The sequence below is a fragment of the Filicampus tigris genome, chromosome 4 (genome assembly GCF_054856515.1).
Source record: "Filicampus tigris isolate MCC_2025a chromosome 4, RoL_Ftig_1.0, whole genome shotgun sequence".
Taxonomy (NCBI): domain Eukaryota; kingdom Metazoa; phylum Chordata; class Actinopteri; order Syngnathiformes; family Syngnathidae; genus Filicampus; species Filicampus tigris.
This window is the reverse complement of record NC_141220.1, coordinates 2,793,523-2,808,037: the sequence shown is the minus strand read 5'-3', so window position 1 is coordinate 2,808,037 and position 14,515 is coordinate 2,793,523. Positions and strand designations below refer to the sequence as shown.

General features: G+C 41.0%; 1 long non-coding RNA gene across 1 annotated transcript; it reads left to right on the top strand.

Annotated features, from left to right (window-relative positions):
- Window positions 1–7,214: 7,214 nt before the first annotated feature.
- LOC147148106 (uncharacterized) lies at window positions 7,215–14,112 on the top strand. Its single transcript, XR_015086524.1, has 3 exons — window positions 7,215–7,402; window positions 7,729–8,892; window positions 13,932–14,112. It is a non-coding gene; the product is annotated as an uncharacterized LOC147148106 (long non-coding RNA).
- The last annotated feature ends 403 nt before the right edge of the window (window positions 14,113–14,515 follow it).

Sequence of the window (14,515 nt, the reverse complement as noted above, 5' to 3'; positions counted from 1 at the left end):
CCTGACACTGGCTGAATTACTACTATCACCATACCTGTCCACTTCATGCTTCATGCTTCAAGTGGGATTAAAGTAAAATACAAAGTCAATACTGTTACTCAAAACAATTGCAGATTTGATCCCCTTGCTGCCAGCACTTCCCTTCCACCCGCACGGGGATTACATTTTGGGGTCCGGATGACATCAATGTCGGATATATGCGACCTGGAATTCGGAATTGAGCCGTTTAGAATGTCATGAAAAAAATGTGATACAGGTTGTATATGGGGAAAAAAATCCAATCTGGGTCGCATTTGCCTGCGGTGTGAACCTAGACTATGTCTTCCAGCTGTCTTGGAAATGCCTCGGGATCCCGCATGAGGAGCTGGACGATGTGGCTCGGGAGAGGGAAGTCTGGGGTTCCCTGCTTAGGCTGTTGCCCCTGCGACCCGACCTCAGATAAGCGGAAGAGAATGAATGAATTTTATTGATCACATTTCCAAAGTGATTTCATGGAGTGCAATAATGAGCGCTTAGCTCATGAGAAAAAGTCAATGTGACAAGCAGAGAAGGCCGTTTGAAAAATCTGATGACGTCAGATCCCTGTTGTGTTCTCACCACACTGACTCTGGTAATTGATTAATTACAGCATGCAAGTATCATACAAACATACAAATGTTGCTTGGCAAGACCCGCCTAATAGAATCCAGCATTTGTACCGTGTGACAACAAAAGGAAAATCAATTAAATTCCTCACCTAATGATGGTGTGACCTTTCGAGGGGCGTACACAGCAAGTTACGTCTTTCATTGCAGATGCGAAGCAATATACAAAACATCTGAGCAGGACCGGTTTCACTTATTTCGGCAGAATCAATCACCTAGCAGTGGTTCTCAAGCTTTTTTGCTTTTGTACCTTTCAGTCTTTTTGTCATATCATGAGTACCCCTTCACTCATGCGTGTTGATGATTCTCCAAAAGTACAATGTAACCCAGCTGATTATCAAATGAACATTTTATTTAATTTCCTTAATTTGATTTAATTTAGTCCGCTGATAGTGTAGTGGTACACACGCCTGGGTTGTGTGCGGGCAGCGTGGGATCGATTCCCGCTCAGTGACAGTGTCTATGTGCGCCCTGCGACTGGCTGGCGACCAGTTCGGGGTGTAGTCTGCCTTCGCCCATTGATGGCTGGGATAGGCTCCAGCAACTCCCCGCGACCCTATATAGGATAAGCGGTTTGGAAGATGACATGACATGATTTAATTTAGTTCTGATGTCGTCTTTTCAACTCAAATTAACCCATTAAGACTGGGAGAGCATAGCTGCATTTCTAACACTAAATCCGGGAACGCTGTTGCGTGTTTCTACCTTTAAAGCCATTTTCATTTTCTAATCCAATTCTCGGTCTACTACCCAATAAAATATATCGGCATATGCACGTGATGGTGTCGTGACTCCTCAGAGGATGTCGGTAATGTCCGCCAGTAATGGCGGACGCCATCGAAGTGAAAAAGACGCTGTGCATGTACACTTTGAACCAGTGGAACCAGTCAAACGTGATATATGGTTAAGATATATGTTTGTAGACAATGACGATATCAAGGTCATTGTAACAGAATAGAGGATAGCATTTACCACCACTAAAATTAGTGCTTCCCTTGCACTGATTAAAAAAAGTAAGTTATTTTTACATCTTCGATTGAAACAGTAAAAGTTAATAAACTCAGGCCGGTTTGAAAGCCACATTTCTAAGCTTTCAATTTCTTTCGGATTTATGTTTCTATCTGCTTCAGGGGCTGAGGCATTGATTATTTTGTAGGTGTCGAATTTCCTGGAAAACTTTTTTGAGGGTGATTCCAAAGACGACCTTAGTTTTTAAAAGTGAGTTTATTAACCGTTACTGTTTCAATCGAAGATGTAAAAATAACTTAATTTTTCAATGTTTTAGCCAGGCGCTTTAGGCATTAATGGGTTAAACAAAAATCTGGGCAATGTTTGTCATTAATATGTGTAGCTATGTCATTTTAATATAAATGGTAAATGAAATGCACTTATATAGAGTTTTACACAGTTTTACAAATTTTACACACTCATCGGGCCATGGTGAAAAACTTGGTATAATAAAGTTATCATAAATGATGAGCATAAAATGGCTTGGTCGCACCACCTACCAAAATAAAAACCAATCATGGTACATTTGACCTAGGCCTATGAAAATTGGCAGACACATGTACATTCCTTTCAACCCCGGGGTGTACTGAATCTTACAAAAGTTGCAGAGCTGGGCACTTGACCATTTTTTGCCCGACCCGCCACCCTTGACTTGGGTACCCTTCTGGCCTCAACCCCCCCCCCCCCCCCCGCCCTTATTCATAAAAATTATCACCCCCCCCAAAAAAAAAAACAAAAAAAAAAAAACGGGCATGACGCTGCCGCGGGAGAGGTGCTAACGGACTAACGGAAGAGATTTATTTAAAGACCATTAGCAGGCTAATTTACTATTCAAACCCACAGTGGACACGCTTCAAACATGTTTCAAACACACCACTAGTACTTACTCTGCTGGGTGTGTGTCAGGTTCACACCAAGTGAGACATTCATAAACAATGCACACAATGAGGAGAGAAGACACTCTACAACAATATTGTCTTTTTACTTGCAAGGAGAGCGCAGGGAAGTGTACGATTACAGTTAATAAAACCCTCTGCCCGGCTCCTGCGCCTCCTCTCTTTTTCTTTTTCTTTGGTGTCCCTGATAACAAAGGTGTTCCAGCTCTAAGGGAAAGGGGAGCGAAAGCAGCTGGAACACTATGAACTTGTTTTGTCTATGTGTGTGTGTGTGTGAGCAATTAACATACATGTGTGAAAGCAAAGCACACCAAGCAAGTTGGCCTAATGATAAACACATAAATATAAAATGCATTATTATTCTTACATTCCCCCTGTTTTTATATACTATAAAGCTAAACACATGAACAATAAAATACATCATTATTCGTGTATAGTATAAAGCTAAACCTACAAAACTAACAGGCTTAATCATGTAAAATCAACATGAATAATAAAAATCAACATGAATAGTAAAATGCATTATTATTCTTACATTTCCCCCCTGTTTTTATATAATATAAAACTAACTATAATATAAAACTAAACCTGAAAAATCTGATTGAAAAATCCAACACCCGAATCATTGTATACAACATTAATCACATTCCCCCGTTTCTCTTACATTTGCACAATCCTCATATCATCAAATAGACCCTCCATAAAGGCTTTAATCTACCGAATCACTCTCATGAAAACAAATGTATCTGGAAGAGAAAGCGAAAGGTCAACAGGAGCATCAAAACAAGTGTCATCAGTGTCATCATTACTCTCAACTGTACGATAAAGCAATAACGGATAAACATCGTTCAATTTGGACGTCGTAGGTGCAATAGCTGTAGTGATCAACCGGTTGAGCAGCGCTCTAAGACAAGGAATACAACAACACCCACACAACGTGAGGATAGCTGCAAACACAGCAACAGAAACCAGGACAGAGGAAACCAAGTCCTTGTATCTACCAAATGTTCTTTCCCACCACTCTGTCCAAAGAGACGTGTCCACTCCAGAGTGATCCTTCATCTTGTGGTTGAGAACGCGGAGGCCATCGATGGCCCTGGTGTGGGACCCCTCCGGGGCCGTGTTGTTAGGTCTGAATGTACAACACCGGTCGCCAAACATGGCGCACACCCCACCCTTTTCCGCCAGGAGCATGTCAACTGCTATGCGGTTCTGGAACGTCATGAGAGAGGTGGCTGCCAATTGTTCTTTGATAGCAAGAAATCTTGCTTCAGTATAGTTACCCAGTTTCTGCACATTGTAGTGGAGGCAGTTGATCCTGTCAACATTTTTATTGGGCGTGATACAAATAAAAATGGACTCCCAACCAGCTGCAATCTGATCAACCAGTTTATACTCATCTGGTACACCTCGAGGTACGCCAATAGCATCAATATAGGTTGGATCTCCATCCCTCCAGGAAGCACTACGCCGACTCCTAAAGAACTTGTCTCACGGAATGTGTGTCAGAGCTGCCCTCTGGATATCCTCTACAGTAGATGGAAAAATTGGAACTGGTAAGAGCAATGACACAAGTGCACAAACTCCTGAAGCATTTCTCAATGTGTCATATAATTGTTAACATATGAACTTACTCTAGGAATCTCAGAAGGAGACATAGTATTGTCTTCACAAATTATGACAGGAAAATAAGGATCAAAACCTGATGAATAAGCCCACAAAAGAAACCACCAACAAGATGAATTAAAAATAGCTGCAGTAGGAGGCCTGAAAGGCCCAACCCCCACAGTGACCCTGAGATTGAGTGTCGACCCCGTCTTTGAAAGAAGTATTTTGTTATGAAAATATCTTGCCTAACGGCCCTGTCCTGGAGCCCAATAATCACCCTGTTGTGTAGTGATCAAAGAATCCCAACTCGAATCTAACACGTCTAGTGAGGTACCACCAGCATGTTCGTACCCCTTCCCCGTTGTTTGAATTATACTACCGCACCTTTTCTTGAACCCCCTCAGGGTTGCTATTGGAAGCTTCAGTTCTGTCGTGCTATTGGGTGCTACAGTAATTCTGATGGAATTAACATAAGCCCCCACAGGTGCCAAATGAATAAAAATACAAAAATAACCATCAGTACAGCTGCAAAACACCCAATAGCATCTTTAAGCCATTTTGGCATCGCCATTTCTGCTGTAACTCCACTAAAAAGGGGTTGGTGTCTGTCAAATTCTTCACTGACCGTCAAGTATTTTCAGATACTATAAATCTGCACCCACCTTCTTGCCAGACTTTGGCTCACCTTCCCCGGAGGAGAAATCAGCAGAAATGACCTTCTTACAATGTGATAAGTGTATCCACGTGCTCCTCTCTGCAAGCTTCACAGTAGTCGGAGTTGTCAGCAACACTTGATATGGGCCCTCCCACATGGGAGAGTGCCAGTGTTTTCTCTTAATGCTCCGGACCAGGACCCAATCTCCTGGCTTCACCAGTTGTTGTGTCTGTTGGGAAACACAATCGTTCTCAGGTAATTTAAGTTCATCACGTTTCTCTAAAGTCTTTGTCATGTAATCAGCCAAATTCGCCTCATCATCCAGTTCCCAGTGTTTAGTGAATAACAGTAGTTTATAGGGCCTACCGAAAAGTACTTCAAATGGAGTAGGCCAAGTTATACTAGTAATGTTGATATACAGTTTAACAAGATCAACGCATTGCGTCCAAGGTCTACCCGTTTCCTCCATGCATTTTTTCAACCTATTCTTTACAGTCCCATTCATCCTTTCCACCAGACCAGCACTCTGTGGATGATAGGAACAATGATGCTTTAATTCAATATGAAATAACAGACCTATTTTGTCAATAACTCTGTTAGAGCCACCGTTCCCCCAGTCGAAACATGAGACACCCCATGGCTTAATATTGCTGCCCACCTGAACAAATTTTTTTGTAGTATGGGTTTTCCCTCTGTGCTGACATAAATATTTTCCCGCAAGGTTGCCCCCTTATCAGTCCAGAGTTTTTGTTCTGTCTGTGGACTCTGCTGTTGCATATCGATCAAGGTTTGGGTATTCAATATTTGTGTGTAAGGAATATGGTCTGATAACCCCGCGAAGGGCTTTAAAGCCGCTTCTCTAGCTGCTTTGTCTGCGAAAGCATTCCCCAATGACACACTGTCTGTCCCCGATTTATGTGCGGCACATTTACATATTGCAATGTTGCGTGGTAACTGTACGGTATCTAACAAATGTTGGAGTAATTGAGCATGTGTCACTGCTCTCCCCGTCGATGTAATCATGCCTCTATTGCGCCAGTATTGTGCAAAGATGTGTACTGTTGCAAATGCGTATTGGATATCAGTGTAAATTGTAACATCTTTATTCTGGCATAATTTACATGCCTCTGTTAGTACAACTAATCCAGCAGCTTGAGCAGAATAATGCGACGGCAGTGATTCTGCTTTTGGAATTTCATCTTTCGTAACAACAGAGTAGCCAGTCGTGTTTTCCCAAAAACATCCTTTTTATATGACCCATCGACAAATAGCGTGAATCCCGTCCCCAATGGCAAATCCTTTACGTCAATCCTACATTTCGTTGATTTTTTTTCAGCCAGTTCCATGTCACCCCCAACCTGCCTCCTCACTGCCACCGGCCCCGTCTTATCGTCCTCTTTTCTATGAAACAAAACCATGTCCAACTTACTTGGCCCTTTCTCACGCTTTTGCGCCAACACTCTCCAAAAGTCTACGTCCTCATACCCATCCTTTCTCATTTTCGCTTCATTGTTTTTACGTTTAGTCCGTCTCATTACTGTTTGAGACAAATGTAACCTTCTCTTGCTACCCCGTTTGCGTACATGTTGTCTAAGCGTTATTCCATCATGAAAAGTACTTGCCATGTCTTTCACGTGTACACATTGTCTAAGCGTTATCATATTATGAAAAGTACTTCCCGTTATATTAATGCTTTATCTCTGTCTATTTTCTGCTGTCCCATTAATTATTCCCACCAATCTAGCACTTCAAGGGTGGTAAGCACCAAGAGTCTCAGATCAATGTGAACCATCACTCCTATTTTCTCCACAATTTGGTCAACAAAACGGGTACCACCATCATGGTACGTTTTTTAGAAATGCCATATCTGGGGATGATATCCCTGCAAAGTGCTTTTGCCACCGTCAACGCGTCTGAATGTTTGGTATAGGGAATAGTTCTAGCCATTTTGAAAAAGCATCTATAATGACGAAACAATAGTTTTCCATTCAACACAGCAGCCCATTCGTATGGATATTTAGGTAAAATAAGCAATCTGTTTGGCCATACACAGATGACACCTGCTAATGCCGCACTAGTGTTTTATTTTATCTTATCTTATCTTATCTTTTATAAACTGAACTCTTTACGTGTAAATGTAACCCAGGTTAACATAGTGTCATAAAATAAGAGCCTGTTAATAAAAACAGTCGTTAAGGAAATACATGCAATGTAAATACTAAATAGATAAACATATCTTAAAAGTATGTTACAAGGTTGAAAACCGTGCAAATTCATTAATTTATTAATGTATTTGTATAAAATGATTAAACTATTTATCAAAACTTTTATTTTGAAGGACACGTAGCGACTTAACGTCGTGACGCATGTGACCAGAAATGCGCACTTTATATTTTCTTTTTTCTCCTCGTTCTTTCTGAAAACGACGAAGGTGCAGTAAGTCCTCGCGGAGCTGCTGCTAAACGAAAAAAGGAAAAAATAGAAGGAAACCGAGCTATCGAATGCTATTTTTGTACGGAGAAAGACTTATTTTTTGTATTTTTTACAACCTGTTCTACAATGGTGTTGTACTAATTACTGAACGGGACTTGGTGAGTTTAAGACTTGTATTTTCTTTTATGCAACGAACATTTTATAATATTGTATTGGTCAATTGATGAAAAAAGAAGCTAAGATGTCGAATTTGTTGTTTTATGTTAAAATGATGGCTGTAAACGGTGAATTGGTGCCTAATAGAATGCGGGTCGTGATACAATGTCTCTGCGATGTTTTTTTCCACCTGCCACCTCCATTATTGAAACTGCGTCATTTTATTTGTATTCGTTTCATTCGACAGTAAACGGACTTTAACTTCTTATTGAAGTTACCCGGTGTACTAATTTGGTTATTTATGCATATTATTTTGTTGTTATGATAGGCCACTAAGGTTTGATTCAGAAACGTCTGAACTCTTAACGGAGTTGGATTCTTTGTGCGAGACGCAAGATGGCGAGCCACCCACGAACCCCTTGAACTGTCTCACGCAGGAGCGGAGAGCAATTGCGGGACGTTTTAATATCCATCGGACCTGGTAGGATCTATCTGTTGTTTTCTCTGCTACACCGCAGTGGACTCTAAACTCAGGATTGACCATTCGGACATTCAGAAGAACATGAATGATTGAACCAGAGACATTTGAATACTTTGATTAGTTCAGTCTTTTGCTGAATTGTTTTGAGTTTGTATATTGTGTCACTTTTATTTTTTTGTCAACCATACATAATGATGCTGTAATGGTGTTATTGAATTGTTGATTGGTTTAAGCAACAAAGCAGAAATGGTTGAGATTTAAAGGTGGACTTAAGTGATTTGAACAAGATACCTGCCTTTACTGAACTTTATTCAAAAGATAAGATAAGATAAGAATGCCTTTATTGATCCCACAGTGGGGAAATTTTCGTTGTTACAGTAGCAAAGATATAGGTCACACAGGGGCGGCGGCATAATGTGGCCATTAATGTATAACATTGACGGCAAACATTTAGAATCAAACCTATGTAGATATACGCAGTAACATGTGTATATACACATGTGTATACACACCAACCTACATCTACATAAAAAATATGAGGAACACTCATTTCGGCCTGTACATAGTACAGAGGAAAAAATACTCTAAGTGACAGTGCTGCAGTGCTGTAGTGAAATGTAAGGAACAGCATTGGATAAAAATAAAACTAGACTAACAGTAGTGGGGAATGTTGAGTATTGCACGGTATTACAGTAGTGGGGAATATTGGGTATTGCACGATACGAGCTCAGGTGCAGGACTGCACAATTGCACTAATGACCGCCAGTTTGTAGAGACTACACAATGTTCTTGTTAAAGAGTCTGACAGCAGCAGGCAAGAAGGAACGGCGGAATCTCTCCTTTGCACAGCGAGGGTGTAACAGTCTGTCACTGAAGGTGCTATGGAGTGCTGTTAGGGTGCCCTGGAGGGGGTGGTCCGGGTTGCCCAGCATTGATGACAGCTTGGCCAACATCCTCCTGTCCCCCACCGAGTCCACAGAGTCCAGGGAGCAGCCCAGGACAGAGCCAAAGGTAGGGTCACATAAATAGATTTAAACGTAAAATTAGAATTTATTAAAATAACAACCCGGGTTGAGAACTGTATTTTCAAAACTAGATAATAGGTTTAAAGAAAAGGGATAAACAACCAAAAATATTACTTGAAAGCAGAGGGAATATATTTTCCTTACAGTTTTATGTAAATCGTATGTCCATTATGTGTCAATTTTGTGTGTCATTTGTATGTCAATATGTTTGAATTCAACTAAAAGAAGCCGGCAGTTTAAACTTATTCTTGGTCTGTGGTCATTCAATTGGTTTATATTAATTACTACTACTTCAAATAGTCGAACTTAGTTCTGGTCCATTGATCTATTTAACTGTAGTCACTCCAGAAGTGTTACAGAAGTGGCGAGCCAGCCAGGAGTAGTGAATATACCAAATATTTTCCTTGACCCGGACATTCAAATAGGCCAAGCCGGAGAAAAAAAATGGAAATAGTTGATAAAGAAAATGTTAAAGCCCCAAACTCAGTTATAATTAGTGGGATCACTGACACAGACGTTGATGAAGAATTAACTGACTTCCTGAACAGGTATGGGAGAATTGCTAGAACACTAAAAATAGATGAACCACAGTCTCCCTACCACAACAGTGCCATTGTGGAGTATGAGGGTGGAGCTGCCTTGACAGCTCTTGAACCCTTATTGCCCTACACACTTGAGTGCTCGAACGAAGTCACCTACCAAATAAGAGCTCTGTCAACTGAGTATATATCAGCTGTTACAAACAGCGCAACCCACAGTTTTTTCAGAGAACTGCAGAAAATTGCCAAGATAAGCGGAAAACCTTTCGAAGCTGTTTTGCATGAGCACCTTTCTAAATGTGGACAGTCAGTTGCAAGCAACCCAGAAACACCTGAAAGTTTGAGCTCTATTTCAGAGAGGCAAAGTGAACCAACAACAACTGCTGATAGACCAACACAAGTCAATGACCAACTCCAAAGTGAAATCCTCTTGGGTCAGTCAACCATCCACAAGCTGATCTTCCATCTGATATACCAATAACCTTTTTAACTCATCCGGAGGTGCAAAAAGTTGTTGTAGAGCACATAGTGAAGCTCCTGTCTCACAGATGAGTTCGTCTTTCCGCCTCAGACAGTTTTCAGGTAAAATACCTATTCCTAGTCATGAGGTTGATTTTGATACATGGCGCCACAGTGTTGAGCTCATACTTCAAGATCCTGATCTATCCGATTTGCACCGTTCACGCAAGATCTTAGACAGTCTTGTGTTTCCAGCTGCAAATGTGGTGAAACCTCTTGGACCAAACGCCTTACCATCAGCTTATCTTGAATTGCTGAACTCAGCTTTTGGCACAGTAGAAGATGGCGATGAGCTTTTTGCCAAATTCCTCAACACACTTCAGGACCCAGGTGAAAAGCCCTCACACTATCTCCACCGTTTGCAAACAGCTCTCTCCAAAGCTTTGAACAGAGGTGGTGTAGTTGCCAGTGAAGCTGACCGACACCTTCTTTGTCAATTCTGTCGTGGATGTTGGGATAATGCCCTGTTAGCAGATCTTCAGCTTGAAAAAATTAAAGATAAACCACCTACATTCGCTAAGCTACTGCTACATTTGAGAGTAGAAGAAGACAAGCACATTGCAAAGGAAAGTCGGATGAAGAAACATTTAGCTGTTTCCAGACCAAAAGTAGGATCTCAAGCTATTTCTGCCAATGCTAGCATCTCAAATCCCACGATGCAAACTGATCTCGCTGAGATGCAAACACAAATAATCCAGCTACAAAGTCAACTGACAAGATTGAAACCTCCCAAAGAACACCCAGTGGAAGTTCCTCAAACCGACATGGTTACACAATTAAGAGCACAAATCACCGAACTCCAGAGCCATATCACCAAGATGAAGCCGCAAAGCCGTAAGAAAAGACATAATCCACCGACAGATAATACAAAGATGAAACCTGAACATAACGTACTTGAGCAAATTCCCTTGTCACCTCAAGCTGCGAAAAAAAGGCCAAAGCCTTGGTACTGCTTCCAGTGCGGCGAAGATGGTCACATCGTTTCCTCATGTACCAATGAGCCAAATCCATCCTTAGTTGCGGATAAAAGAAAACAACTGAGAGAGAAACAGTCACTTTGGGATAAGCAAAACAGTCAGACCCAGCCTTTAAACTAAAAGTAGCACTCATGGCGGGACAAATGAGTGCTGAAACTGAGACTAGTCCCACTGAACAATCACGTAAACCCAAAGAGAGGTTTCTGCACAACCGATCTGCTACTGTGAAAATATCCAATGGTTATATTGGTGTTGATATTACCTTCCCAAAGGATTGTTTTGGAACTGAACTCACTGTGTCCTCTCTTGCATTAATTGTTCCAGACACACGCTCTAATGTCCAGTCTTCTCTCTTGATTGGCACTAACACACTTGACCCTCTCTTCGAAAGTCTACTTTTGACAGACACAGATCTCAGTCTCCTCCCACATGGATACCGAGTGGGACTGAGCGTGTTGCAACAGAGGCACAAAATGAAAGATGATGGCAATATTGGTCTTGTCACTCTGTCGGGAAAAGAGCCAGAAATCCTTCCTGCTGGAAAAAGTCAAGTCCTGGAGGGAGTCGTTCATGTAAACACCAAAACTCCAGGGAAGTGGGTAGTGGTTGAGTCTCCCTCTTCATCCTCCTTGCCTGGTGGAGTTGTTGTTACCAATTGTTTACTCACCCTTCCTGAAAACCACTCACAGAAGATTGCAGTTGTCCTACGTAATGAAAGTGAACATGACATATTTATTCCTGCGAAAAGTGTCATTGCAGAAATCCATGCTGTGCAAGAGGTAGTGAAAACCAAGCAGAAATCCAACTTGAGGCCTACAAAGCTCAATCTAAATTTTTCTGATTCCCCAGTTCCTGCCGAGTGGAAGGAGCGAATCATACAGAAGTTGAGTGCTATGCCCGAAGTATTCTCACTACATGATACAGATTTCGGTTGCACTAACAAAGTCAAGCACCAAATCAAACTAAGTGATGAAACTCCCTTCAAACATAGACCTTGTCCAATACGACCACAAGACATAGATGCTGTACGCCAGCATTTACAAGAACTGAGTGAAGGAGGGATAATCCGCGAGTCTGAATCGCCGTTTTCCTCCTCCAGAAGTGTTACATAAACAAGCTATCAATTCTGAGTGCACAGTACTACCACCAACTTATTTTGAGTTTTTTAGTGCTAAATGGTTACAAGGGCGAACACTTGTAGCACGCATCTACCTTTGGTAATCAAAGTGCTTCACACAGTGTACCTCATTTACGTCCTGATAATGAATGGATGGATGGATTTTATATTTAAAAACCGGTATAGCTATTGCATGCAATAAATGTTTTTGTAACAGGAAAACAATAAAAATGTAAAGTTCCAAAGGGATAGATAGCATTTCACCATAAAAAAAAATCCAGAAGTTCTAAATATTTAATTTGTTTAAGACATGTAAACTCAAGACAACTGAGTAAATTAATTTAATCGTCAGGAATTACTAACAACTTAATTAAAATGAGTGTGAGGTATATTTTAATATAGAATAGTGCAGTTAGACTTCAGTTACGCCTGTGTTAAGTGAGAAGTGGGCACGCATGAGATCTAAGGGATCAGCAGTACACTGGTCTGCTAAGGCGGAGACAGGACGTCATTAGGTAGGGGACATCTGGATAAGATCTCCTTTGTTTTTCTTGACTGAAGTTGAATAGTCTCAAGGTAATCAAACTTAGGGGGTGTTAGGAGTAGCAAACTTTGTGGCACCTCTCTGTCTGGGGCATCCGAGGGGGTTAGGCATCTCGCTGCCCAGGGGGTCTGGAAGGTGTTAGGCGGGAAATAGACAAAAGAATTAGCTATTCAAGGGCACCTAATGCATACGTAATAATCAAGTTTGAATATTCATCCTGCTACCCATAAGAAGAGAGACACGAGACGGGAGGAGGGCGCGCCACAGCAACTCGGAGAGCAACTTCTTTTGGCATCAGCTGTATTGTTATCAATAAAATCTTGTTCCCAGTCGACTGAATTGTCAGAGAAGTCTTTTCATCATCAACTCAGCCTGGCCTTGCGTTTGCTCCGGACAAACGCTTCGACTGACCCTGCTCAACAAAAGAAAATACACTACAAGTGTTTAGAACAAATGATCAAACAGTGAGTTAGTTCAACACAATACTTTTGAGTAATATGAATGTTTGTGTTTACAGTGAGGCAATCATGTCTTCCTCCATCCTCAGGAAGTAGTAACAATGTGGCTGTGTTTAACGTCGTGCGTCTCTTTAGTTAGATGTTGTCTCAATACATACAAGGTAAATGTCTTGCTAGTGATAAAAAGATCATGGTTGTTCGTTAAAACAATGCAGAGACTGCACGTGGCACTCTCAAAATTAGGGGATGGAACAAAACTATGGTTGCACTTAAAAAACAACTGGAAACCGAGGCACCCATCCATTGCTGCATTTGTTTGTACAGCAATGGATGCTGCAATAACTGCTCTTCCACAATGCGGCAATGCACCGTCCAATTCGAAAGAATTTGTTTCATTTTGTCTCTATCTTGCCGCACCAAAACTGAGGTCGAAAAATTACCTTTACAATCTATCAACTGAATAAGGGGTCGCCATAATTTAAGATAATGCTGTGCTTAACACTAAAATTTGCTTTATTTCACAAAAAAATTTCCTGGTTCATTGGTCTACCTTAAAGGTGATGTCATTTGAGCTCTTCACTATTAAATTTTTTCACCAATGATTCCTGCATAATTTGGAACCCAGATTCAGCAACAATTTGTTAGACCTAAAAAATGACATCATCCACCCCTTCGTTTGATGTTTTGGAGCCTGGAGAATTGCATTTTGTTTTTGTTTTTCTATTCCCCACTACAATTATACTTCCAACACTAAGATTGCATCCCAAATATTTGACTTGTTGTTTCTACATCCGTAGTTTATTTTTGCTTACTTTGTGCTCTTCAGCCAAATGTTATAATAATTAACAAGAATTGTTCCGCCTTTTCGCAGGGTCGGACAATAGAAGAGCAGAGGGCCCAGGTGCCCCTCCCTGATGTCTGCGCCGCCGCTCAAGGCACATTACCTTCGTTTCTTACTTTTTGCCTGTCAAACGCTTCTGCTATATGATTGACTCCTGTAACGCGGCTACTTTCTGTGTAATTAACTTAACCATTAAAAACGTGTTCAGCTATCGATGTGTCTAAATCTTGGATCTTGTCAGGATCCTGTTTTTCAACAGATTTCCAATCCTTTCATTGCTTTTTATTATTTAAATTTACCACCCATTTCCCCCATTGTATAGACAATTTGGTCCAGTTTGCTAACACCTAGGGTGTTCTAAAAACTGGATTTTTATCAGTAGGACAGCAATTCAAATTTCCTGTTGTGGTCATTCTCACTACAACCTTTTCAGGTGGAGAATTCTTGCTTCTGCATCCACACCAGTCTGCTGTTCATTATCCTACTACATATACTACTAATTATACTATACTAATTATATGGAATAAAATACCTAGTGGTATTTTAATTCGCAACCACTCTGTTCACTTACACACTTCACACAGGGTTTCGCAACCGATTTGCCCAAACATACA